Source organism: Opisthocomus hoazin, chromosome 14 (assembly GCF_030867145.1).
Source record: "Opisthocomus hoazin isolate bOpiHoa1 chromosome 14, bOpiHoa1.hap1, whole genome shotgun sequence".
Lineage (NCBI taxonomy): Eukaryota > Metazoa > Chordata > Aves > Opisthocomiformes > Opisthocomidae > Opisthocomus > Opisthocomus hoazin.
The window spans coordinates 19,070,033-19,095,088 of record NC_134427.1 but is presented as its reverse complement, the minus strand read 5'-3'; the positions used below and the strand labels follow the sequence as shown (position 1 = coordinate 19,095,088).

Genomic DNA, 25,056 nt, shown 5'->3' with positions numbered 1-25,056 from the left:
TGGACTTTCTTCCTTTCACGTCTCTGATGCATTTCTTCTTTTGCATTCGATTTTCCGGAGTTGTTAAGTGGCACTGACACTGTGTGAGAGAGGGAAGAATGTATTTGCAAACTGCCTTGTAATGAATTGGTGGGAATGCTGCTCATCAGATAGGTGGTCAGTCTCACACCTTCTCTCTTCTTCTCTCCCAGTGGGGTCTAATCACTATAAAAAACAAATTAGTATACTGAGTTCAGGAACACTGACTCAATAAACACATTAATGTCAGAGCAAATGGCAGCCTTGCCTACCCTGCTGATATAAGTGATTATTCTATTTATGCTTGAATATACTGTGCTGTTATTGCTTCCAGAGAACCTATTATGACCCACCCCTCACTTCTTCAAAAACTATAAACATCTTTAACTGTCAGCATCCCGCTTTTCTCTTAGCTTTCCAAAACGTGCAAGTGCCAATTTACGTGCTGTAGTAATCAAGATTGAGACCTGTCCAAGATAAAATCTGAAGCCTTAGGATGGAGCCGAGAACGACTCTAGCAAAATGCTGAGTACTTGAGCAGCGTGTATGCATTACCAGGACAAGGTGGTACTCTGTAGCTTTCCACCACTCTCTAATAATCGCCTCATTTTTGCGTTTCAGTCCTGCTGGGGTATGTGTTAACCTATATTCACCTATGAGCTGGATGTCTGGGTTGCAGTAATGTGCGGAGGCAAAGCAATAGCTGTCACTTCTGATGTGGGATCCACCTGCACCTAAGCCACTGTTTTGGGATGAATTTTTAGGAAAGCGTTAAAAGAAACTACTAGTTTTAGTTATGTAAAATGAGAGAGGATTGTCTTAAAATGCCAGAAAGAACATAGTTTGTCACCATTTTTAAATAAGCCTGCTTTTGTTTACACGTGTACTTGTTTGTCTGCAGCAATAGGTACAAATCAGTGGTCTGCATGCACGGTTTCTGTGCCTTATCCTCAGGATGGAATAAAACAACCTTTCTCACCCTTTCACATGAAGCCAGCAGATAAAATATTGGCTCCATTATACCTGGAAGGGCTGAAACAGGCATCCTATTTCCTGAAGACAGCAGAGCAAATGAATATTTGGGAAAATAGACTCCTCTAGCAACCTCCTGTGCCTTGCTGCGGATGTAGCTGGATGAGCAGAGCGTGTCAGTACATTACTTGTGAGTACAAAGAAGTGCTCTGGAGACTTGGACCGTGATGAAGACCAAGAAGCTGATGACGTTCGTTACAGAGGTCTCTGGACTGCATGGTGTCATTACGATCTGGGTCCCTTGTGAGCAGCGTTTAGCTGGGTGTTAAACAAGACTAGCGCTGAAGATGAACATACCGGTTTCTCATCTTTTAGAGTTCTGCCAAGCAGAGAAGTTTCTTGTCCTATTTACCAATGCAGCACCAGTGTCTGCCTTCAGCAAGCAGTCTGTCTCAGATGGTGAGGGCCCAGTTTCGTAGAGGTGGTGATGGATAACACCTGCAGGATAAATACCCCCAGTGAATTGCTGTAATTAGCTTCATGGGTACAAGTGCAAAATGGCACCTGGGAGGTTCCGGAGTTTCCAAGCAAACAGGATCAGGGCTGCTGAGGTTTTTTTATAGACCATGGACCATAAAAGCAAAGACAATATGTGACGAAAACATGGGGAGCTGGTGGGCACCAGAAGGGGTTTGTGGGGAGGACAGATCCCAGTGCTGTGCCTTCACTATCCTTATAGCAGAGACGAGCAACCAGAGTTTGGCTTTGAGTGGTTCTGTGAAAAACAGACAGGGGAAGAAAGAGAGCAGCAAAAAGCACCTTGTCAGTATGTATTAGTGGTCTGTAGTGTGTTTATGCTTAATGGGAGCCTTGTTCCTTATATAATGCTCTTTGGCCCTCGCGGGGGGTGGCATCGCCACTGCTGTGAAATCTGTGAATGAAAAGAACTTTGTGCTTGTATCTGAGCTCAGGTGAGTGGGTTTGTTATGGGATCTGTTTCATTTTGGTTTGGCTCACGTATTTCACTGTTTAGAATGTTGAACTGTCTAAAAATTTACCTTGCAGGAATACTTTTAAACACTTGCTGTGTACAGCTGTGCCCGAGACAAAGTTTAATTTAAATTTCCAAGTCTAATCATAGAAGTTGACAGTACGCCTTTAGGGCTGAACGTAGTTATTCGGAAAGATGAGTAGTTCACAAGGTTATGTGCAAAGCAGGACTAACAAGACGCTGAGAAATAATAGACTCATATGGGATCAGTCTCAGGTTGTAGAGCGTATAGCATGGAGATTTAATGCAATTTAGATGTACTTGAAAATCATCTCTTTTTTTAAAAAATTATTTTTTCAGACAGTATCTTCCTGACCTTGAAAATACCTTTGGGTGGTTTGCAAATAAAAATATAAACATCACTGTAATCAGAGAAGATACACACAGATGTTCTGGTTTTCATTATTTTCCACTTATCTTTACCCTTACTTGAAGTCTTATATGATTTCAATGATGGGCATATAGGCTAGCATTAGCACAACAGATTTTTAAAAGAGATTAGGTGAGAATTGGATTGCTTTCTGTAGAGCATTTTGCTTTACTTTTCCCCCCTCTTTTTTTTTTTAAGGTATCTTTTTATCAAGTGTGAATTTTAACAATGTTGATATGGGCTGACAGTTTGACCAAACCACCATAGCAACAGTAACTGTTTTCCTTGCGATAACAGCTAAGCTAAAGGTTATGTGTATTGCTGCATCTCGCAATCTATTTGCTCCACAGCACAGTGCCAGACAAAAGTAAGAATATAGAAAACTACAGCCAAAATATGCATTTGTTTAGAGGAAGCATCAGCAACAGAACTCTGGTTAAAGCATAAATGTGGATAATGTTTCTTTTCTAATGCATAATCTCAAAAGAATTATTATGAAATCGATGTTAAATAATATTTTGCTCCACAAATATTTAATTTAAAAACTTAATAAATAAAATCTGCTTAATCTTGCTCCCTTAGAAAAGGGAATAAAAATAAAAGCCCAGAGGCTGCTAGAAGGAAAACATTTGTTTGTTTTCTCTTTTCAGGCACAATGTTGGACTTGTACAGTTGACCTAGACGATATTTAATATTGACCTCAGGTCTTCAACATGTATCCCCAAAGCTCAGATGGCTGAAGGACACAAACAAATAAATGTTTTTGGACTGTGGGAGCTCCTCATTTTTCCCAGCACAGAATCAAATGAAGTAAGTGTGTTATTTCCAAAAGCAGTATTCATACCAAGTTGCAGCTGTAATAACTTCCACAATAGTGCCTCACACCTGAAAATTTCTGATATTTTAATATTTTATAGTCTTTGTTTATTAGGATAATTATATTCAGAATTATTCACATTTTCATAAATAGGAAGATAATCTTATCTCCTAGACAGTAAGGTCTGCGTGCGTGAGGGATCCCTGCTCTAACAGTTGCCACAGCAGGAGCTGTGGGCCGTTTAATAACCAAGGCGTCTCAAAGCAACAAGTAATACGTAGTGATGATAATCCACTAAAGGAGGTTGGATTTCAGGCTGGAAAGACACATTGCACTGGGTTTGTCCAGCGGTGAATAAAACTCAGATTTGCATTTGGCATTGGAATAAGCTTCCTGTTGGAGGAATTAATACGTGAGAGTGACTAAGTCGTTGTTCTGGAATACGTTCATTTTTCTGTTTAGGTCACCAAATTGAATCTTTACAGTTTTGATGAAAGGGGAGAAACAACCTCTGGTGACTCCTGAGCTGCGTGGGTAAAGGGAAAAAAGAATATGGCATAACTCTGCCTTGTGACATACTGATTTGGAGAGTAAATGGCTGGTATGGAATGTCATGGCAGCAAGTCAAAATTTTTCCTAGAGATCCATTTGCTAGAAACAAATCAAAATTAATGAAATAGTGATCCTGGAAGTTTTGACTCCCTGAGGCCGATTTTCAGTTTCTAATTAATAGTCGGGTATATGATTTAAAATTCTTAAAATTTTTTTCAGAAGAAAAGCAAAAGATGTGGACCCTTCAAAGGACCTTCATTATTTAACTTAGAGCTGTTATTCTGTTTTATAGCACAATAGTTATGTCAAAATAAAAAAAGCTGTGCCACTTTCATATTCCCAGAATGACCAGCTATTTTTTTGCCTTAAAATGTAAAGTTCCCTTTGCAGTTTAAAGGGCCTGTTGTACTATTTTGCAAAGTGCTCTCCATGTCTGTGTGATGGTAGGAAGGCAGGCTACATTCATTAATGCCCATTAGTTAAAGCATTTAACAAGAATACTCATTCTGTACTTCTACATGAAGTTGCTAGTATGGTTTCCTTCCAGAGGATGGATTTAGGTCAAATAAGGATGTGTCCGCACTGTTGCTGGACACGTGGAGTATGTGTTGCGGTACGCTGCCAACTGAGGCTGATTTTTCATGCAGTCTGGTGGTCAAGGTGAGATAAGTAGGCATATCTCTTGTCAATGAGTTTCTTTTCTGTTTGCTATTAAATCCAATCGAAATGAGTTATTTTAGCGGAGAGGACAAAATCCCACTCACATTTGCATCTTTTCTCCTCTTGAATTTAATGGTGTTTAGTGAATATGATTGTGGTCAGTGTTATCTTCTACTGTCTGCTATATATTCACTATCAGTATTTTAGTGATGGAAAGTAACTGCAATGTGTACCTGCAGGTAAATCGTCGGGGTGTATATTTTGGGGGAAGCGTTCATTGCGTCGGATTAATTCTTGCAATAGCAAAATTCCAGCCCACATCTTGATTTGTACAGATGCAAGTCAATCACAACTGAGTTTGGGTCAGCAATTCCCGTGGTCAAAAATAGCAAATGGTTTCAGTCCGTACAGAAACTTGAGGTTTCTAAAAATCTGTCTTTTTTTTTCTTTTAACTTTGAATAACAAAGAACCACTTCCAGCATTTCATAAGTCTCTGTAATTACAGTAGTGATTATGAGAATGATAGATATCTAATTAAAATCTGTGAAAACTGCAGTCAGCGAGAAATGAGAATTAGTTTCCCAAATTGCAATTTTCTCCTGAGTTTAAGCACTTTTCAGAGCTACTTTTTGACAATGTGGCATTTTCTCTTGTATGTCACAATGACTCACCTCAATAGGTCATGGCTAATTTTAACAGGTATCTGAAAGAATATGAGAGAATTTGGGTTTGAGATGAAGGAGAGGAAAGAATAATTTTTTTTATTAGTCTCTTTTTGGCTTAGTGATACTGGTGTTAAGTGTCTTTCATTCGTTTCAACTGATTTCAAACAGTGAAACGGCAAACAACCAGAGGTTACTAAATTTTTGGCTAACCTTGGATTTCTTGTCAAAGGTAATCTTGAAAATTGGGTAGGGTGAAGTCGATGCGTCCTTAGCCATCGCTGATTAGAGCTTTGGGTTTACTGTGCTCACTCGCTTCCTCTCTCTATTTACCTAACCCTCTCCAGCGCTGTACATGTGTTCACTCACCAGCTAATTGCATCAGGCTCCCCATGACAGTGACTAACAGTTTTGATGCCTGTTACAGACGGCTTCGTGCCAGCAGAGACACTCAGGAGTCTAATAGTCAAATCTGTTAGCGTTTCTGCAGCGGGATGGCCCTGGTAGCTCTTTCAGCCACCGGTCACAGCAACATACTGTTTCCAGCACCAAGCAGCTCTCTGCGACATGCCGACTTCATTCTGCTGGAGCCAACCGGCATTTTAAACTCCAAGTGCCCAAAAAGGCTGAACATCTGCTGGGCTTTCCACCGGCTGGCGCAGCAGCCGCCGGTTGCTGGGGCTGTGCCGGGCGGCGTGGCCAAGGCTGCGGGGCCCTTTGGCCGTGTGCTAGGCGGGAGTAAAGGGCTTGCAGGCACTCCACCCCCCAGCGAGGAGAAGGGTGAAGCTGTGATTCCATCCTGCTCTGAAATGTTTTATCCCTTGCAGGCGAATGTATCATTTCCTGAACTCAACAGCTCTTTAATTCTCAGCGCAAAGCCTTTTCTGTTCTGATTATCTGGGGTTTGGGATTGGCCGAAGATCCTATTGAAGGGAAAAAACCCACCACCTTAGACATGCAGTAATCTAATCACGAGGAATGACACAAACAATATCACCATCAATACACATCTTTGGCAGACGTCTGATCCTGGTGCTTCAGAGGTTGTGTTCTTGGGGGGATTTTATCCTCCAGCTCTGTGGTGATCTCCATCACGCAGAGCCGATACGTGATTACCTGCTTCTCCTGCAAATGTTGTTGAGGGGACCATTAGCCATCACCTCTTCCCTTTCCCACGGGTGACCGTGCCCTGCGCTGTGAGTGCCTCACGCTGATCGTACACTGTGTGAAGAAATACTTCCTTGCACTTCTATTTTTCTGCTGTAACTATAGCCTGCTCTTATCATGGTGCAAAAAGAAGGCTCTCCCTTAATCTTGGTTACTGTCACTAGAGCCCAGCTAACTTGTATTCTTTTAAGGGCAGGTTAACCGGGTTTTAGTAGCCTTTTCTTAAATGGAAATTTCACTGCCAAGATAACCCATTTGATTTCCTTTTTCAATTATTCTGTTACTTGTCTTTGAAACCCACTACATGGCTATTATGCACAGGTAGTATGAAACAGAGCAGAAGGATATTTGTTATGTGTGAGCACTGGAGTCAAATGGTGAGCTTTTGAACAATCCTTTGAACCCCTGTTTACAGTCCAAATGTATTAGGTTTTCATTTTTTTCATTTTTTGTTTATTTTGTGCTTCCTGTAATGAAACTGCTGTCTTCCTGGGAAACATTTTACTTATCATTTGTGGCAGCCACTTTCATGTCTTCCCATTATTTGAAAGCCATTTCACACTGTGGTAGAGACATCACATTTTAGCCTGTTATTTCACTTAAAGTGTGAATGAAAAAAAAATCTGCTTACTCTTTTTTTTTTTTCCTTTCCATAATTTTTATTTCTTATGGGGAGAGAAAGAATGAGCACGGGTTTAAGCTTTCCAGCCATTGTGTGAAGAACACAGTACAGTTGTTTGATTGTTCATAAGCAGAGAATAGCACTCGAGGCCTGAAGCCCTGTACTTACTCACCACCTAATCATAGCAATAACTGGAGCTCTGCAAGTGGGAGTGAAACACAGGTTATTTCATAGATATCAGCGTAAGCAGGGAGGACAATTACTGATGCTGTTTGTGAAAGCTCAGCTACACAAAAAAAGTCCAGGTGACTTCGGGCATTATTTTGTTTGGGGAAATGTCAGTACTTTGGATAAACAGGCAGAGATAAGGCTTCTCGCTGTATTTCTTGGGTGTTAAGAGTGAGGCTGGCAGCAGCATGGGAGGGGGCTGGCTGTGGTTTCTGAGCTTTCTTTTGCCAGGGATGTCTACCAGAGAGAGCTGAAGCTGTCTAAACTGCAGAGTATTTTGTTACAATTAAGCCAAATGTTGATGGCAGTTTCAAGATCAGCTTGGATTAACAGGTTCCACTTTCTAAATTGTAGTTCAGAAAATATCTGACTGAACACCTTGATAGGGGTTTGTTAACATTTTCTTTCTTCTTAATCCTATTTCTTTTCATCTTTAACTGAGAACACAAATACAAATGTGCTTTTTCTTTGAACAAGCTGAATATGCCTATCGTCTCTTGAATTTGTCTCTACTGATTCAAAGGCGTTTTAAATTTCAGATTCCAGGCATCAGGTTTTATCGTGACCATAACTCCTTAGTTAAAGTGAGGGTAACATGAATGCCATGGCCTTGATTCTGGTGTTATACCACGTTCATGTTTTTAGGCTTTGCTATCGCTTCCACTTCAATGAATGTTCATGGTTTGTACATACATAAGCAGGCTCAATTGGGATGCATATTTGGGACTCTGTGCAAATCTTTAAAGCCATTCTTCCCCCTTCTACCCTGCCTCCCCCCAGTATCAACATTCTGCAATTTTGCTAAATCATTCTGAACAGTAAGAGAGTTTGAACACTGGAAAGTTGTTACTACTTGTAACTGTTCCCTTATTCGAAAATGTCTTCAGATTATAGAGAGAGCTGGGAAATACGGTAGCATTGCGAAGACCCATCCAGAGCATAACTATGTTATAGTGATGAAAATTCCATCATAATTGGAGGACAGGTTATTCATTTTGAGTATGTTATATTACCTTTACCAGTCTCACACTGAAATCAGAATTTCAATAGATGTATCTCCAACGGTAGGGACAGAAAAATACGCACCAAGAAACCACTGGATTGTCATTGTCATTTGTATAACCTGCAGGTTATGTTGTTTGGACTCCCTTGCTCCCATCAGAGCTGCGCAATATTGCAGGTTATATGAGTGGGCTGGTAATCAAAGGTTTTCCTAATTGCTCTCTTTAAACTGGACTCCGGCTCTGGTTGGTGAGTCTCTGGGATGTGAGCAGCTACCCTCCACGGACACCCACAGCCTGAGTGAGTACCAGAGCTCTGACCCTCCAGGGGCACATCCCACGTGGGGTGCAAAGGGCTGTTGTTATGGCTGTTGGGTAGAAACTCCCATCTAGTCAAATTTTAAAGGGCAGTCAGTTTAAGTGTTAATATTCATTAAGCTTCCATCAGGGCTTCCCATAAGCAAGGGGCCCTAGGCCAGCAGGTATTCATTGATCAGTCTAACCCTGCAAGGCAAAGAGGGTGCATTTTACACTGTAGTTACAGCACGTTGGAGGTACGGGATTCTTCTACTAGTATAGCCCTAATTGTGAAGAATGTGGGAAAGTTTCCCCTGACCAGTCAGAGAAAACCCAGATATGGAATAGTTAACTTTTTGTAGAGCTCAGCATCAATTTCTGGAAGCTTTTAACAGCGACTTGACATTTCTAATTAGGAAATTTTACATACAGGCAAGTGAATTTACCCCCAGCTGGGAAAACATGGCTTAGCAAGAGTTTTACATCCGCCCTCATTGATCTGCAGATTATCTCACATTTGAGACTGTGGAGCCACTGGGATTTGCAAAGATGAGAAACAAATGTGGGAAAGTGCATATGATTTCTTTCACTTCAGGGTTAGATAACAAAAACCTGATAAGTTAGAAAATAAATTAACTTACTCATTTCTTTCCTTTTTGTGCGTTATTGTTGCAGAGGTCAATAAAATCCACAAAAGCCAATAACTTGTTGGCACTGGCAAGCAGCTGTCATCTTGGTCCAATTCTCAAAGCATCACATTGGAAATTACTCTTAAGATAGTGAAAAACTATAGATATTTTTTTTTAAACTGTCCAAGGAGTTTAACACTTGAGGAGCAAAATGTCTTAACGTGAGCTCACTTAGAGATGTATCATGTGTCTGATGCTGCAGTGTTGAACTCTTCAGAGATTTCCTCAGGCTTTTTGCATTTTTAGCTATATAGTTTGTATTTTTGAGCCAATTTTGTCTCCAGATGGAAATAGCTACAAAAGTGCAAAATATCAATGAATTAGATGTTACGCTAGTTGAAAATGCTATATCGATGCAGTGTGGCTGTACATTCATGCAGTGGAAATCAGACTCAAAGTCAGACATAGCAGAGCTAGCGAAGTAGAGCTTTTACTCATTTCTTTTGATATGGAACTGCTGTACAGTTCATTTCACTTTTGTGTTCAGATGGATTTTATTGTGAAGACGTACAACTGAGTATATGCTGCAGACATCTAAGAATATGGTTTAAATGAAATAAAAACGAAACAGGTCTTTTTTCCTGTATATGTTTTCCTACATTTGAAATTATTCTAATGAAGCAGATGTTTCTTCTGTGGTGGCAGAAAAATGGATAAGCAAACAAATCATGAAATGCAGCCTATGAGGTATTATGAAAATACAGATGTGCATATTGCTTACTGTAGTTATGTTACTGGTATTCATTCTTGGGAAGGTGTATATATCACTGTTATGTGATAAAGAGTGGCAAAACAGATGATCAAAATAAACATTGGAGTGCAAACCATGTGCAGCTAAAAGCTGGCACAATACAAAGGTTTAAAGTTCCAGCTGATCCATGACAAGGCCATGCATTTTAGTGACTTGGATGTTAAGAAGAGGCGATGGAAAAGTTTCAGTGTCATTGAGTCCGCTAATCTTCTAGGCAGAGCATAGTTGCCTGGGAGAAGCTACCTCAGGTACTGAACTGATACTGCCCTTGATCTTAGCTGAAGGACTGGGTATTATAAAAGAAAATAGAAGTATGGTTCAGGCTTCTTTTAGAACTGTGTGGGTGTCCAAAAATACTGCCAGAACTTACAGTCTTGGACTTATTCAGTCATAGAAAACTGAGTAAAACAAAATTCCAGGTATTAGATTAGATGTGCTACTTAGAGTATGACTGGATCAGAGGATCTGTATAAAATGCAGCTCGCCTTGTGATATGCTCTTGCCACCTACTTGCTTTACAAGCAAAGTGAGAAGAAGCCTATATATTTGGTAGTATACATTTCAGAGCTATTTGCTATACAGCTACCGCAGATACTGGGGTGTCATTGTGTGCTTGAAGTTTATACAATTTATTTAAGGAATAACCCACAAAACCACAAAAACAATCTGTACGTTTCAATTTTCTTTTCTCTCTGCTCCACTCAGGGTGTAAACACTCAGAACCTGTAAATTCCTTGGGTTAAGATAACGTGAAGACCTTAACCTATTGTTCTAGCTGGAATTAATTCAATTTGAAGGCTATACTTCAAAATAGAGAAAGTTAGAGAAGTCTTTAAAAAAACCACATTTTACTTTCTTTGTCTAAACCAGCTTTTATTTTCTTTATGTACTGACCCCCGCCCCCCTTTTTTTTTTATTTCTGCCTTTATTTTTATAACTCTGGAGTAACAACTTAGCAAGAAAGCCCTACAACCTGTCTTTCACTTCCAGTGTTAAGTATTCATTGCTTCACTGAGTAGTCCAGTATATATTCAAATGCTTTGGTCACTTAGTTTCATAATGGCTTTGACAGAGTGTCACTGATGCAGAGTAAATCTGTTTCAGAGTAATACATTTAATAGGCTTTAAGACAAATACTAGCAAAATGTGACAGACTGACCTTTTTTCTTTTGGTCACTTTTGAGAATAGCTATTTTTCCGTGCCCTGAGCACAGTATGTGTTCCATATATATATACTGTACATGTTGGAGTATTGCTGAACTGGGAAGGTTGTTTTTATGAAGGATCTGAGGTGAGTGGTTCTGTAACTTAGGATTTGAAAAGATTTAAATGCTGATGGTGCCCGGTTTCCATTCTTAGTGAAGACATAAAAAGGTCACTTTTCCTTTGTCATTTCACCATGCTGTTGCTGACTATTGTTAATCATTTAATTAAAAGGTCAGATCACTCATCCTCCTCTTCTTATACCTAGTGTGACTTTAATTATTTTCTTTGCAAATGAACTGATTTAATATTATTTAATAATACTTGGTTTAATAGTAATCCTCAGAAGAAGTGGAAATTCTCTTTGAAGGCATGCAAGCTTTGAAGGTTAGAATGAAGTGAAAATAGCTGGATATTTTAAAACTATTTTCTCCATTAAACATTGTTAAAATCGTAGGAAGTTTTTAATGAGAGCATCTGAGGGCTTGCCTGTCATGTGTTTTGCTGATTGGTCAGCAGGACGACTGGGAAGCAGGCGTTAAAGTGCTGCTCATCAGTAAAGCCAGCAAAACCCACACTGATTTCATTAATGTTTGGAGATTTACAGTGCTCTCACTGACTGGGAAGCAGGGCGGCAGCTGGGGCTGGGGCTAGAAACGGTTGTTAGCCCCAAAGTGTGCAGCCCTCGGTGTCCGCTGAACTCGGTGGGGACTGCCTTTACACGGCTCTCTGAGCTGTAAAACACCTCGGGCTGGCTCAAGAGACTCCCGCTGAGAGGCTACAGAGATTCTCGGCTTCCTCTCCTTCAAAAGTAACCCTGTGATCTGTAAATAAAGCAGTGCTGTGGCATGGTATTGCTTACACCTCCCTGCAGGATGCAGGCATTCCTGTGAAGAGAGTTCTCCCATCTGCTCTAGTTCCTTTCTGAGCAACCTTACTTTCATCTCCCAGCCATGACATTCCACCTGGTTTAAATTTTTAATGGAAAGTATCTTCCACTCATTCATACCTCTGAAAACCAGGGAAATGGAGTAATACTTTACAATGCAGCTATAATAACATTTGGGTCAAGGTGACTCTGAATGGTGCGGCACTGTGGAAGCTTGGATTGAGTGATGTTTGTAGAAGAAAGGGTGATGATAGTCTGAGCTTTGATTAGCCTCGCGTTTGATCTGCCTTCTGTCCTGAAAACAACTTCAACAATTGACAGTAATACTTAACTCTTAGATCCTGTCCAAACAAAATAAATAATTAGGTCCATAATTTTAGTTAATAAATCTAATCAAGATGCTTTGTAAGTCATGTTCTCAAAGGTGGAGAGGCATTTATTGTTATTATGCATGGGTGGCTAAAATCTGGGGTCCTATTTTTAAGTGACGTGTCCAAAAACTAGTATCAGAAAACCAGATACATTCCCCGATCTGTCTTAATAACACTGTGGTGCTTCTCGAGCCATATCCAGACTGCAGACAGAAGTTTTAACCCAAGCCTTTGATCTCTATCTAGGCAACGTACAGAATGTATGTGAGTTCTCAGGAACTTTGTATGTCAAATTATGACACCATTTTTCAATGAATAATGACATATTTGTAGAAAGGAGCATCAAGTTGAGGAACAAGCTGTGATCTGGGTTATTTGAATACTAGGTTGTATTGAACTTTCCAAGAATCCCCAAATGTAATGCTGTCTGGTTAGCTGATAGAGCTGATGTGATTAAGTGCAGGGTTGTGATTAGGTGGACTTTGACAAGATGTATTTGATTGTGTCAGACTGGGCTTTCTGGAGGAATTGTCTCTGTCTGTGAACAGAACCGCAACCTGACATGTCAGGGAACGTGGGATTTCTGGGCTGGGAATCTTAAAGAATTAATTTTAATTGGCAATAATTAAGGACTGGGAAATGCAGAGCATGATCACAAAGAACCAGAGTTTGTACTTTAGTTTGCTTTTCAGTAGCAGCCTTTAACTTTGATCATATGAGCTGGGTCCACATGATTTCTCAGCCATTTTACAAGCACACATCAATGCAGAGCAGCTGAGAAATGCCAGGCAATCTGAGCTATCGAGGGCTGAACACTGAGACGAACTGGTTAGTAGTCAAGCGTCCCTAAATGGCTGCTAACCAAGCATCTAGTGGCAAGGAAGGTCAGGAGTAAACTTGCTATTTACTGAGCATTCATTTCACTAAATACAGGAATACTGTATCCTTTATGCAATGCGAAAAATCTCTTGGTCCTGAGAGTTCAGTAAGTACTTAATAACTGCAAAATTACATCAGATTAGGTGCTCCTGTATTTTAATTTAGCATAATTTTACGTGGCCTGTCTTGTAAACTGTAATTTCTTTTTTGTTGCAGCAGGATGAATACCAAATATATTGCTTATCTTTAAAAACTATACTGAAAGCAGAACTAGACTCAGGACCTGTGTTTTGCATCTTTCTTTCTAACTCTGTTTTCATAACTGGAGGAGCTGTGTTACGCCTATAGCCCATGATGGCTGCCTTGAACTGTGTCTTGCAGTGATGAAGTAGAAGCGTCGTTTGGGGAAAATGGAAACTTCTTCCTGATCTGCCTCTGTGTCTTCAGAGATTTACAGCAGTACCTTGTTGCTGCTGGTTCTCATTCTGTTAGCATTATTGAAACAGCAAGCAGATAGACTTTATTCTTTCTTTTTCATAACCAAGAGGGGTTGTTGAGAACCTTTAATTTGTGACGTAAAAACTTTGAACACACTCATTACAGAAACGGAATGACTCCAGAATCTGCCAGGGCAAGGTAAGAGAAGTTAAATTATCAATTACGCCACAGTACAGCTGAATTGTGATGATCGAGGTATAAGCCTATGCATTCATGCCTGGTGTAGAAAAACACTCCTTTCTTAAGTGCTGAACTTACAGAAAGCAATCCATAAAGAACAAGCATCATGCACCCTTTTACTGGCAGTGCGTTTGAATAATAGCCTGGGAGTGCCGTGTTCAGGAACTTCAACGTACCATCCATTCAGAAAAGAACATGTTTCTGTTCCCCTGACTTTTCAGGTTTACATTTGCATTCATTCTGTTCCAGACAATATGTTTGTCAGTGGTAAAATGAAGAGAGAGTGATATTTGCTATTTTTCCATGCTTATGGTAAGTCCATAGCAAGTCCTCTGATACACCTCTGAGAATTGCTTGAAGTTTCGTCTGCTTTACACTTACCTCAAAGACAATCCTGCTGGAAATGTGCCATTTCTATAGAGAAACTCGCCTCTCCCATTTAATGTTACGTCCCTGTCATTCCTCTGACCGCACCTGAGGCAGGGCGGGGGCTGCAGGGGTTATGCAGGCGTTGTACGGCACTTCCCACCACCCTTCTGCAGTGCTGCTTCTTGCTGATCCTCTTGTGAGTGCTAGCACCCATCGTGCGTGTCTGCAGGCCTCTCTGGGCAGGTCGCTCTGCTTGTGGTTGCTCATCATTAGCCCCTCTGTTCATTACCAGCTCGTTTTTAAATTTCCCTTCATTTTAATGCAGAACCCGAGGGGTTGCCTTCGCATTTTTCTCCCTTTGGTGAAGCGGTCACTTCTTGCCAGCCACTGCGCCCTGTTTTCGTACTTATTACTGCTTTTTACTTATTACAACTCAGGTTCCAGAGAAAAGTTCTGCATTAAAATGAAGGGAAATTTAAAAAATGAGCTGGTAATGAGAGCGATAAATCAGAGCAGTCTGCAGCCTCGGCAGCACAACGGAGTTTGCTGGTGTGAGGGGGCCAGAGTGAGAGGGCTGATGAGGAATGAGAAGCAGGAACTCTTGGTGGCCCTGATGCGGCAACTTTTTGCATGAGGCACAGAAGAAGGCTGGTAGGAGACACTCCCACTCCTCTCAGTCGCATAGAAGGGGCTGTCCGGTGGGAGTCCCGACTTTCTGACAAATACAGCGATTACTCCCCGCCAGCAGCGCAGGGCAGTTTCAGTGACCCTGGCAGTGTCCCCGGTTCTGTGGGAAGCCAGCTGAGGTGCACATCCTAAGCGGCTGCATCGTTAGCTGCACCATCCCTGGGCTGGTCCCCGCAGCCTGACAGGTCTCGCTGCTCCTAGCTGCTGTCTCGGATCGGCATCGTGGCTAGCCCTGAATCTCGAATTAAAGAGGGAGGAGAACCACGTGCTCTGGTCTGATCTCTTTGTTTTTCCAAGCCATAGCCAGGTTTTGCGAATAGCCAGAGCCAGACTTTGAGCAGACTGAATTTCACATTCTTTTTTTGGTATCTTTTGAAAGCTGAATAGGTTTGGTGTGGTTTTTTGTGTGTTTTTTCTGTTGTGGTGGGTGTTTTTTCTTTCCTCCTGAACATACTCGGTGAAGTTTTAGAATGCCTTCATACTAAATGAGCTGATCTTCTAAGTTCCCAAATAGTTCGGATGTGTTCTGTTTGTGTGCCCAAATAAGAGGAAAAATTTACTTGAACCTGACAGTATGCTATGGTATTTTATTTGAGCATTTACAACATATGCTGTCTTCTGCAAGCACTGTGCCGGTCCCATCCTCTGAATGAAATGCTATGTCAGACATTCCCAAAGCAAATTTTTTAAACGCTGTCTCTCTCAGCTCTCCTCCAAACTGTAAGGGAGAGCCAAATCTGTCAGGCCAGGCTCTCCTCTCTGTGAATTAGTAGCAGCCAAGATTAATTAGCACCCACAGCGTTTCCAGCTGTACCACTTGTGCGATACTGCTGCCGTGATGCATGTACTCACCACTCCCCAGGTCTGTGATTCATTGCTCTGTCAGTGGTTTGAGATACAGTGTATGAAAATGCCATATAAATGCAAATATAAATACAAACACTGAATTCCCCCTGTTGGCTAGTGATAAGGTGCTCATCCAGATGACACACTGTGATCTAAAAGTGGAAAGTAATATTTGGAAGGAGGGGGAAACTCAATGATTATTCTTAAACTCTCTTTTCTTTTTCTTAAATAAGCTTTGACTGAAAAAGAAAAAGGCAGCTTTGGCCTCCTCCTTGGCTACCTTTGTGGCACACCAGGATGATATCTTTTTGATTAATTAAATTAGAACGAGGATAAACTTTGAAATGGGTTTGGGAAATGGTGTGATTTGTGGTGTGTGGGAGCGTTCATTCCCAGGGACTGAACCGAATGAGGTCTGGTCGTGGTCTGAATTCGTACGGGCTTCAGCTCTGTGACGGGGATGGCAGGACCATGCTTTTGCTTTACTCCCTGATCACCTGCATTGTCTCGCAGTGTAGGAGATACGTCCTGCCCCAGGGACCCAGCACAGCTTAGGCTGCCTCTGCTGGGGGACCAGGGAGAGGAGGAGTGTGTGAAGAGAAGGCTGCTCCCATCATGGTATGGCAGAGACTTTAATTTGCATTGCCTGCTCTTATCTTTAAGTACATGTACTTAATGGAAAAATAATTCTTCTTGTCTGAAAAGAGTTTTGTCCTGAAGGTACCTACAAAAGTGGCTCGATCCTGTTTATGTCCCTAATGTTATAAGGGTCTGTGGCGCAGAGTTTTTAATTTTCTGTATTACCATACTAGTGCTACTGTGTGTATAAAGTTCTCATTCAAATACCAAGATAAGGCAACTGAAGAGGAAAGTTTGCAGTGTGAGGTGATGGTGGTTTTTTGGTGGTTTGGTTTTTTTTTTTTTGGTCCTGGTGTTTTGCCACTGCAGGCATGCAGGAGGCAATGTGTTTTTGCACCATGGTGCAGGCAGATTTCATTCAGTGACGTTTGTGTGGACTTGGGAACTGGAAAATTGAAGGGGCTCAGTGTGTGTTGCTGTAGCTCTGGAAGCGACAGGACTCTGATGGGTCACCTCTACTTCAAGCTCTGGGTTTCCTGACTAGTTTAGTAATCATTAGAAGTCTCTACTAGTAGTTTCATACAATAGCTTTTCCTTGAGTGCTCTTGCTGGCATGAAGTATGAGGCTGCCATATTTCATTCATGATTGCGATAGCCAATTCCCTAAATGTGTGTAACTACTACTGTCATTTTAAATATTAACTCACTTTTATATGTTTAGCACCAACTATACACTATTTGCATTAATAAGACTGTCATTTTTCTGAAATGCATCCAGTCTGTGTAACCAAATATGTTGGAAAGACAACAAACTCCGTGAAGGACACTAGATTTCATGCTCATTTGCCTGTCTTGTGGTGAGGTTTCTTTTTCATGACTTTGAAGAAGAGAATTTGGAAATTTTGGGGCACTTTTGAAGTTGAGCTACATGCACAAAGCATTAGAGAGCTTTGCTCATCATTACAAAATTTTCTCTGAAAACCAAAATTAGGCTTGCTGTGTCTATTGTAGGAAGGTGTTAACGAGAGGATACTGGAAAAAGAGTGGAGCTGGATGATGAATGGTGTTGTGAAGATAGAGGGTTTCATGGGAAAAGGTAAAGAGAGGTGGCGGCAGGGAGAGAAGTGAGTAGTAGAGGAGAGACGAGAGATTGGCAGGGAGTAGAAAGATGCAGAGCCACTTGGTAGGTGGGAAATGAGCTGGGTAGGGTTCAGGAGATAGCAAGAACAAGAAGTTTGAGTCTGATGAGCATTGTCAAAGCAGCAGGAGATGCTTTTGTTTGTAACATTGTGAATATACTATTGCAGGAAAAATAGGTCATTAGTTGATGGAAATCATAATAGAGGCTTTTGCATGGGTCTTGGCATCAGCAGTGTGCACAGTGTACCTTATTTTGTGTAGTAGAAACACATCCAGACCATGTGGAAAATGGAATATTTCTTCATTGTTTTCTAGTTCATGACATGTAGATTGACAGTGCATGTCTTGCCATTTCTGAGGTGATTCCCTTCCTCCCTGCTTTAATTGAGCTATTCCCTCTTTCTGAATGCTATCCACTGTCAAATTTAACTTGGGACAAAACCAATGCTCCATCATCACTACCTGCCCTGTTTCTTGTGTTAGATGTACTTAATTTCTCCAGCTGGACAGCTCTTTTGTTATGTTCCCCCAGCAATTTGATGGCAGGTCTGCCATGACTGAAGCTTTGACTTCAAACTTAGTACGTGTGCCAAATATTCCCTTATTATCTGCTGCTTCTCCTGTCTCCTGCTCTTCCTCTCTCTCTCTCACTCTTTTTAAATTAAAGCTTGGGTTGGTGTTTGTGACTAGACTACATGAACCCTGAAGCTCAAGGGTGTTTGTCTCCTCAGCAGCCCAACAGGGCAGGAAATTTTAAATGCAATTATCTTCAGGTGTATTAGAGATAATATTTGCATGCTCTCTTTATAAAACAGGCTTTTAGGGCATTTTCATAACTGCTTTCCCTCTCTCTCCGTTCGCCCTACAGCTTATTTATGTTGATGTTTTCTTCTGTGAGTTTCTGGTTTCATTACATAGCCTGTTGTTAATAGTAAAATGTGATACTGTAAGACAACACATAGAGACACCAGAGATGGTGAATACATGGCGATTGCAGCAACTGACTCCATAATAAACCAGGGCATTTGTTAACTGTATCATCTGATTATAAAGAGTGACTGGGAGAAGTGAAGCTGGACAGCAATATTTCAGTGCTAAATCATTTCAAACTAAAACTATCAGCACTAGAAATACAAGGTCCAGTTTTGAGTTCACCAGTTTTAGATTGTTACAAATTCACCACTTCTAAATGAATCCTAATCTACTCTAGCACGTACGGAAAAAAGATTATGTCCGCAGTGTGTATGCGAATGGAAGAGAGGTGTTCAGAAAAGGAAATGGGACTCCCGTAGCTGAATAAGCATTGGTTGTGTTGCACTTTTAGATCAAGATAAATGACGTTGTAACTGGCGTAGCTTGTGCCCTGAAAAATGTCACCTGCTCATTTGGTGACACAGGGTATTCGGTAGTGAAAAGTCTAAAAATGAGGAGAATTGCTAAAACTGACTGGAATGAAGACTACGCTGTGCTGGATGTGCCTCCCTCGGATCCATCGTTCGTTGTCATCAACTGAGTATTGTCATTGAGATTTCCTCGACGGAGGGAGTGAACTGCAATAGGTTGTGGCTGGTTGACCTGACACTAAGTTAATATTCAGCAGTGTACATAAAAGATGGTGTTTTTGACAGTGTTTAATTCTGTTTTAGCTTTGCTCCCACTGAAGCAGCCTCCTTTAGAGGGTATACAAGTGCTTTGGCTGCTGCTGTAAGCCTTACAACTCATTAGCAGCACTGGGATGCCAGACTGAGGGGAGGATTCCTTTCCCTTTATCTTTGCCAGACTCCCAATGTGAGAGCAATTTGTTGTGCCCTTGGATGGGAGAGCAGGGATTTGAAGCCATATTTCACCATGAATCCTTGTTTACTCAAAATTCCCATTCAAACTTGAAAGGTTTCCTTGAGTAAAAAAACTGCGGATCAGGTCTGTTGCCTTTGGTGGCAGAAATGCAGGAAGCTGCAGGCTTGAACTTTGTTTTTGACAGGTTAAACGCCTGTGTTTCGTCTCTAAAACAACCTTTATAATTGTACTACACAAAAATTCTCCAAGTTTAGTGAGGCTGAAAATCAAGGGTATATTATACAGTGTTAAAGAGGAAAGAAATCTAGCAATTCGGCTGGAGGAAGAAAGAGAAGTTTATTTTATTAACTTTGTCTTTATGGTAAGGCCATGGAAGAATTAGGCAGAAGAGCTATAGACTGTGTAAAAAGATTTTGCTCTGGGTATTTGCCTGTTGATTGGAGACGTTAGGAGTCACAAAGACCTTGAGAAAACAAATGAGAAAATACAGGAGAGAAATCTGAAAATGTCCTCCAGGGGCAGATGACAGTCTGTTCGACCCTACTGAGTGACAAAGAAATTCCTCAGGACTTCAGCCATCTTCATCTGAGGGACCTCCACTGACCTGCTTGTGCTCGGTCACCGAGAGAACCTGCAGTGCAGGAGATCACAGATATTGTGGACCTGGAGCTAGGAGGAGGCCACCTGAGCAAGGGACAGGCGTGTGGTTTACGTTGCAGTTAGCTAGCGTGGAGCTAGCTGCGTGAGTTTTGCCTCCCACCTCATTGCGAACCTGGCCCAAATGCACAGACTTGCTGATACTGGGCCTCACGCGACTGGAATAACAACACATCAATACATTTGTGGGGAAACGAATCAAATCAGCCAGGCTTCAGCAGGACTAAAATTAAAAATTACTCCTAGAAAAATGGCTTCAGGGGTGCACACCTGTAGAGTGCAAACCCTTCTTCCTTGCGGAAAAGGAAAACTTCACATGAAACACAGATTTTTACAAGATTTGGTCAGTGCTCACCTTGCAAGTGAACTCAGGTACTCCCTCTGTTCAGTCCCTCTCTCCCAGCTGTAGCTGCCGCAGGTTTCTGAATGGAACATTTGCTTGAACCTTTCTCTGGCTCTCCTCCTGGCCCTTAGGAGCCTCTCAAGGCCCTTCCTTGTAGCTTGAGAAATGCTATATTAGGGCTGTCTGCAGTGCAGCACTCGTGCTTCTCAATATCGCAAGATACAAGCTCGGGTGTAGGCAGGAACCGAGCTTGGTGCAGGGCCGTTTGCCAAGCTGCTCTGACCAGCTTCGTAACACCGCTGGAGACGAGTCAGGAATCACTGCGTGGCAATCTCAGAAATGAAGATGAATCTTTGAAGGCTGGGAGACTTCAGTCATTTCTATATGATAGTGCAGACTGCTGAAGACCAAAGGAACTATTTATCAGTCCATGTACTAAAACCCAAGCTGCTTATTCTTTAGTAATTTAGATCAGATGAGAATAAAATGGATTTTTGCAAAATAAATACAAATTAAGAGAAAAATGTTGATTAGTTTGGGCAAGCTGCATATGAAGAGTGAATGTATCTTCTCTTCCTTTAATATGATTTACTGGTCTCCTCCTCTCTTCTGTCTCAGTATCTATTTTTCCCCTACTTGTCAAAGCGTGTAATCCAGTCTGTTATCAGAGTCCCACTACTTTACATGTGCAGCTTCCAGCTCCTGTTTTCCCCCTGCTGATTGTAAGGGTGGCCTCAGGCTTGCTGCATGCTGAACTGTAATAAAGTCCTGTTCAGGAGGTGATGGGGATGCAGGGATTTCGTCTGTAGGCTATGGAGCAGCCTCTTGCCAGGGTGGTGACTGTGGGTGTCCACCATGAGCACGTGGATTGAGCTGAATGGGAACCTGGAAGCTCTGCTTGTGCTCCAGGCCCGCCAGTCAGTGAACAATTACATCTAACTCCCGAGGATCTGGGTTCAAAATAAAAGTCATATGCATCAGTGAAGAAGAAGATGGGCTGGCTGTGGTACAGCACACAGATGGCTGTAGTAGAGAAGCCACCTGCCGAGACAGGCTGGACTGACTAAAGGCTGCCTTCTTCCTCACCAGCAAGATCAGAGAGTCAAGTGTGGGAGAGAAGGAAGCAGCTACCAAGAAGTGGGTGTAATGCACAGTGAGAGCTCAGGGAGAGGCAGGACTGCCCTGGGGAAAATGTGTGTTTTGAGGGAAATGTGCTTTGGAAGAGCACAACTTGATATTTTAATGAATCAATTTTCAGTATATTTTAAAATCTACTCTTGGCTGCTTTTGACTGTGGATTTCAGGAAACCAATGATACAGTTATGGACCAGTAAAACATTATCCACATTCTTGTATTATTAGAAGGAAATTGTAGAAAATAAGAATTATTAAAATCTGTGCAGCAACAATGATTCATATCTACTGAGCATGAGAGTAACAAGATACGAGTCAAGAACATGCTCTGAAGCCTCTGGACTAAACAAAGATGTGACCCACGCTTAGGAAAGAACAGTCATGAAATAGAAATGCATGATTCTGGGATGTGGAGGGAAAGAAGTTTTAGGGGTAAAGTGCTGCTGTCACCAAGAGTGCCAACACTGTAGCATGGGTGCTACCACAAAGCACAGGCGGGCTCCTCCGTGGCCAAAGTTGCTCAGGAGGGACTGAATATTGAAGCGATGGTATTTGTGAAGGAAATAATTTTGTTTCAGAGACAGCAGTTTTCATCTTTATTGAAGTCTGTTTAGAGCATTTTGATGTGACAGAAGAACGCAAGAAAATTTGAAAGGAATGGCCTCAAAGGGCAAAGATGACACCGAACTGTGTCAGAATAAGGCAGACATGTCAAGATGTGCAAAGTGCGACTTTTTGGAAGCTACTTGTCCTTTCCTGTCAATAACTATGGTAAGAGATGGAGAATGCCTGAGACAGTGGCTGCAGTCTAAAGCAGTGAATCAGGAGAAGGTGAGATGGTGCACGATGGTTTTTCTGCTGGAACTGACAGTACAGCGAGAAAAGGATTTCTTTAAAGAGTGACAAAACCCACTATCTGCTCTGTGCGGCTCTCTTTAGGGTCCTTTCTCAGGAAAGTTCTTGCTGTGCAGAGGGGGAAATGGAGTACCTGAATATTTGTGTGAAGCAGCTAGACGGGGAAGTGTTGTGACAGGCTACCTATAGTGGGTTTGATGTACTTTCTCTAGCGATGATTTTTTTTTTTTTCACTAAATGGGGCGAGGTGAGTGATTTCTCCTTCCCTTTCTGTAGATATTGCTATATAGCCTCCTGACACAGAGGTAATTTTTCCTCCAAGTTTGTGCAATAATCCTGAAGAGCACTAGTGGAGGTTCCCAGGAAATACTCCAAAATCTATAAAAGTTTTATTCACCCCTCTTGCCCTGAGCAGTCTACTTTGCCATCTGCATTGTGTCATCTTGGCTCAGTGGGAGAGCCCCAGGGGCTGCGCTTTGCACGTGGCTTTGCTCTCTACACCCAGGTGAACCCCAGTTGTTCCTGTCAAATGTTTTAGGGTTTCTGTGACAGAGGTTACAACCAGCCGTGGCAGAAGTTGTGGTAGAAGTGGATGGGCAATGGCTTGTCCCTTGTGTCTTAACCAGAGAGGCGATAGCTCCCCTGAAACCAGTCAGGCAGGACTTCTTTTGCCAGTCCTGTTGAAAGATGGAGGGAAAACACTTTGTGACCTGGCAGAGAGTCAGGATCGAGAAGAGCACTGTAATTTGTGCTCTAAGTGTGAAAGACGTTTGAAAGAAAAATCCAAAGATGACCTCAGGACGGGAAAATACACTCCAGGAGGACTGTGATACTCAGCCAGGCTGAATGTGCGTAAGCAGACTGCAGGAAGAGGGAGCCAGCCTTAAACACGTGCAAGGTTGCTTGTCATGATAAATTGATGTCCTCTGTTGTTGGATGGATGCAAGAGGCACGCAGCGCACCCTGGCATGCCATTCCTGACGCAGAAAGGGAGTCTTTTCCAGACGAAATCATTGTATGTCCACAGCTGGTTGAAAACTGTTATGAAATAAGTCATTGATGTCAATAACCAAGTCATGTCAGGGACATATATTAAGTGAAGTCTGGTTGTTGGTCTGGTTCAATTCTATATTTTCATCAAGGTCTTGGCTGCCGGAATTGAGTTTATTTTATACATTTTGTAGGTTGCAACAACCAGAAGGAACTGCAGAGGCTTTACAGAAAAGGATCAGAAGTCTTGGTAAATTTGGGAACTGTTTGCCAATTAATAAGGTCAAGTCTTTAAGTACTCATGTGAAGTACACTTTGGATGAAAAAATGTGGAAGTGCCGTGCTTAAACAGGGAACAATTAGTTAGGCATTATTAGCTGACCAAGCCTATGAGTTTGCTGTCACAAACTAAATACGAGTTGGCATTGCCTTACCATGGCAAGGCAAAGGTAACTCTGGAGAGACTCTAAGAGCTGTGTTTAAGACACAGGATTTGTTCATTCCATCTTCTGTGGTGCTTTGGGGGCCTTGTCACAGTCTTCTAAGACAAGTAGTAGATCTCAACCAAGGAGTCCAGATGAGAATGATGAGAGGGTTTTTTTGTTGTTGTTTTCTTGCTTATAAAATGTTAAATACTAGAAGAACTAGTGTAGCTTCATTTAGGAAAGAGGAAACTGAGGGTTTACAACATATTTGAATACGTAGAAAGGTTCTATAAAGAGAAAAATACTCCTTATCCTCTCTGGGCTGTGAAAAGATATAACAGACTTAAAATGTATATATATGCCTGTGGCCAGGGGTAGTTAGATTACACCTTGGAAAACTTTTCTAGTAGTAAGTGTAGTGAAGTACTATGTATGCCCGGTGAATTTTATTGCTGGACTTCAAGGACAGCTTAGATAAATACCTGTTAAAAGTAGTTAAGCATAGCTTGCCCTGCTTTGGGATGAACTAAGTAACTTCTTGCGTTCCTTGCCAAACAGATTTTTTTTTTTTAAGTGATCAGGAGGAAAACAGTCTTGTCCTGTGAAGGCTTATAACTGGGAGAGCCAGAAGAGATGTAAGGCTCAGTCTGCTCTGCAGCTGCATCACCTTGTTTGCACGGCTGGAGACAACTGCTTTAATGAAACATGCTCATGTCAGCACGCTTGTGACACACGCTGGAGTGGAAAGGAAGAAGAATAGAAAAGGGAACGAATAGGGAGGCTTCAAAAGTAATATGAAGTGATGGCAGAGTTTCCTTTGCAGGTGACTGAATATTGCTGAATTAAAACTAAATAAGCCAAGAACATGTGTGGATGCATAGCTAAGGGCCATAGACTGATGCCTGAGGAAGTGGGGGAAGAAATGAAGTGCCTAAATTTCAAACCAGTACGTGGGAGGGACTTTCATACATCCTGTCAACAAATAATAGGATTTGAAATGGTGTGGCTGTATCTCCTGAGCACTACAGTCTCTGATGTTGAAATTTAGAGCACCTGCGTAAAACCTGAGTACGTGGCTTGCATGCACTAGGGTTGGGGTGTTAAATACAGGCTCCCACAGTCCTCGTCTCTGGGGAGAGGATCTCGGGTACTTGTCAATATTTTCAGAAGTACCTGGATAAGAAATCAAGGAGAAAATCCAGCCTTGAAGAGCTGTACAGGGACTCCCATGTCTGAAGTTAACTATTATTTGAACTCGTAGGCTGGTGCACACTCCTTTTCTGTAGTTCACGCTATTTATTAAAATACCCGTAGGCAAGTGTCCTTCCCAGAGTAATGGAATTAGACAGTATCATG

The 25,056-nt window shown here is 41.7% G+C and overlaps 1 protein-coding gene across 1 annotated transcript in view; it reads left to right on the top strand.

Moving 5' to 3' along the window:
* Positions 1–25,056, top strand: part of TENM1 (teneurin transmembrane protein 1) — a 1,260,898-nt gene that overhangs the window by 174,674 nt on the left and 1,061,168 nt on the right. Inside the window, exon 5 of the mRNA XM_075435330.1 lies at positions 3,062–3,221. The gene's annotated coding sequence lies outside the window, so the exon portion shown is untranslated. The remainder of the gene's footprint in view (positions 1–3,061; positions 3,222–25,056) is intronic.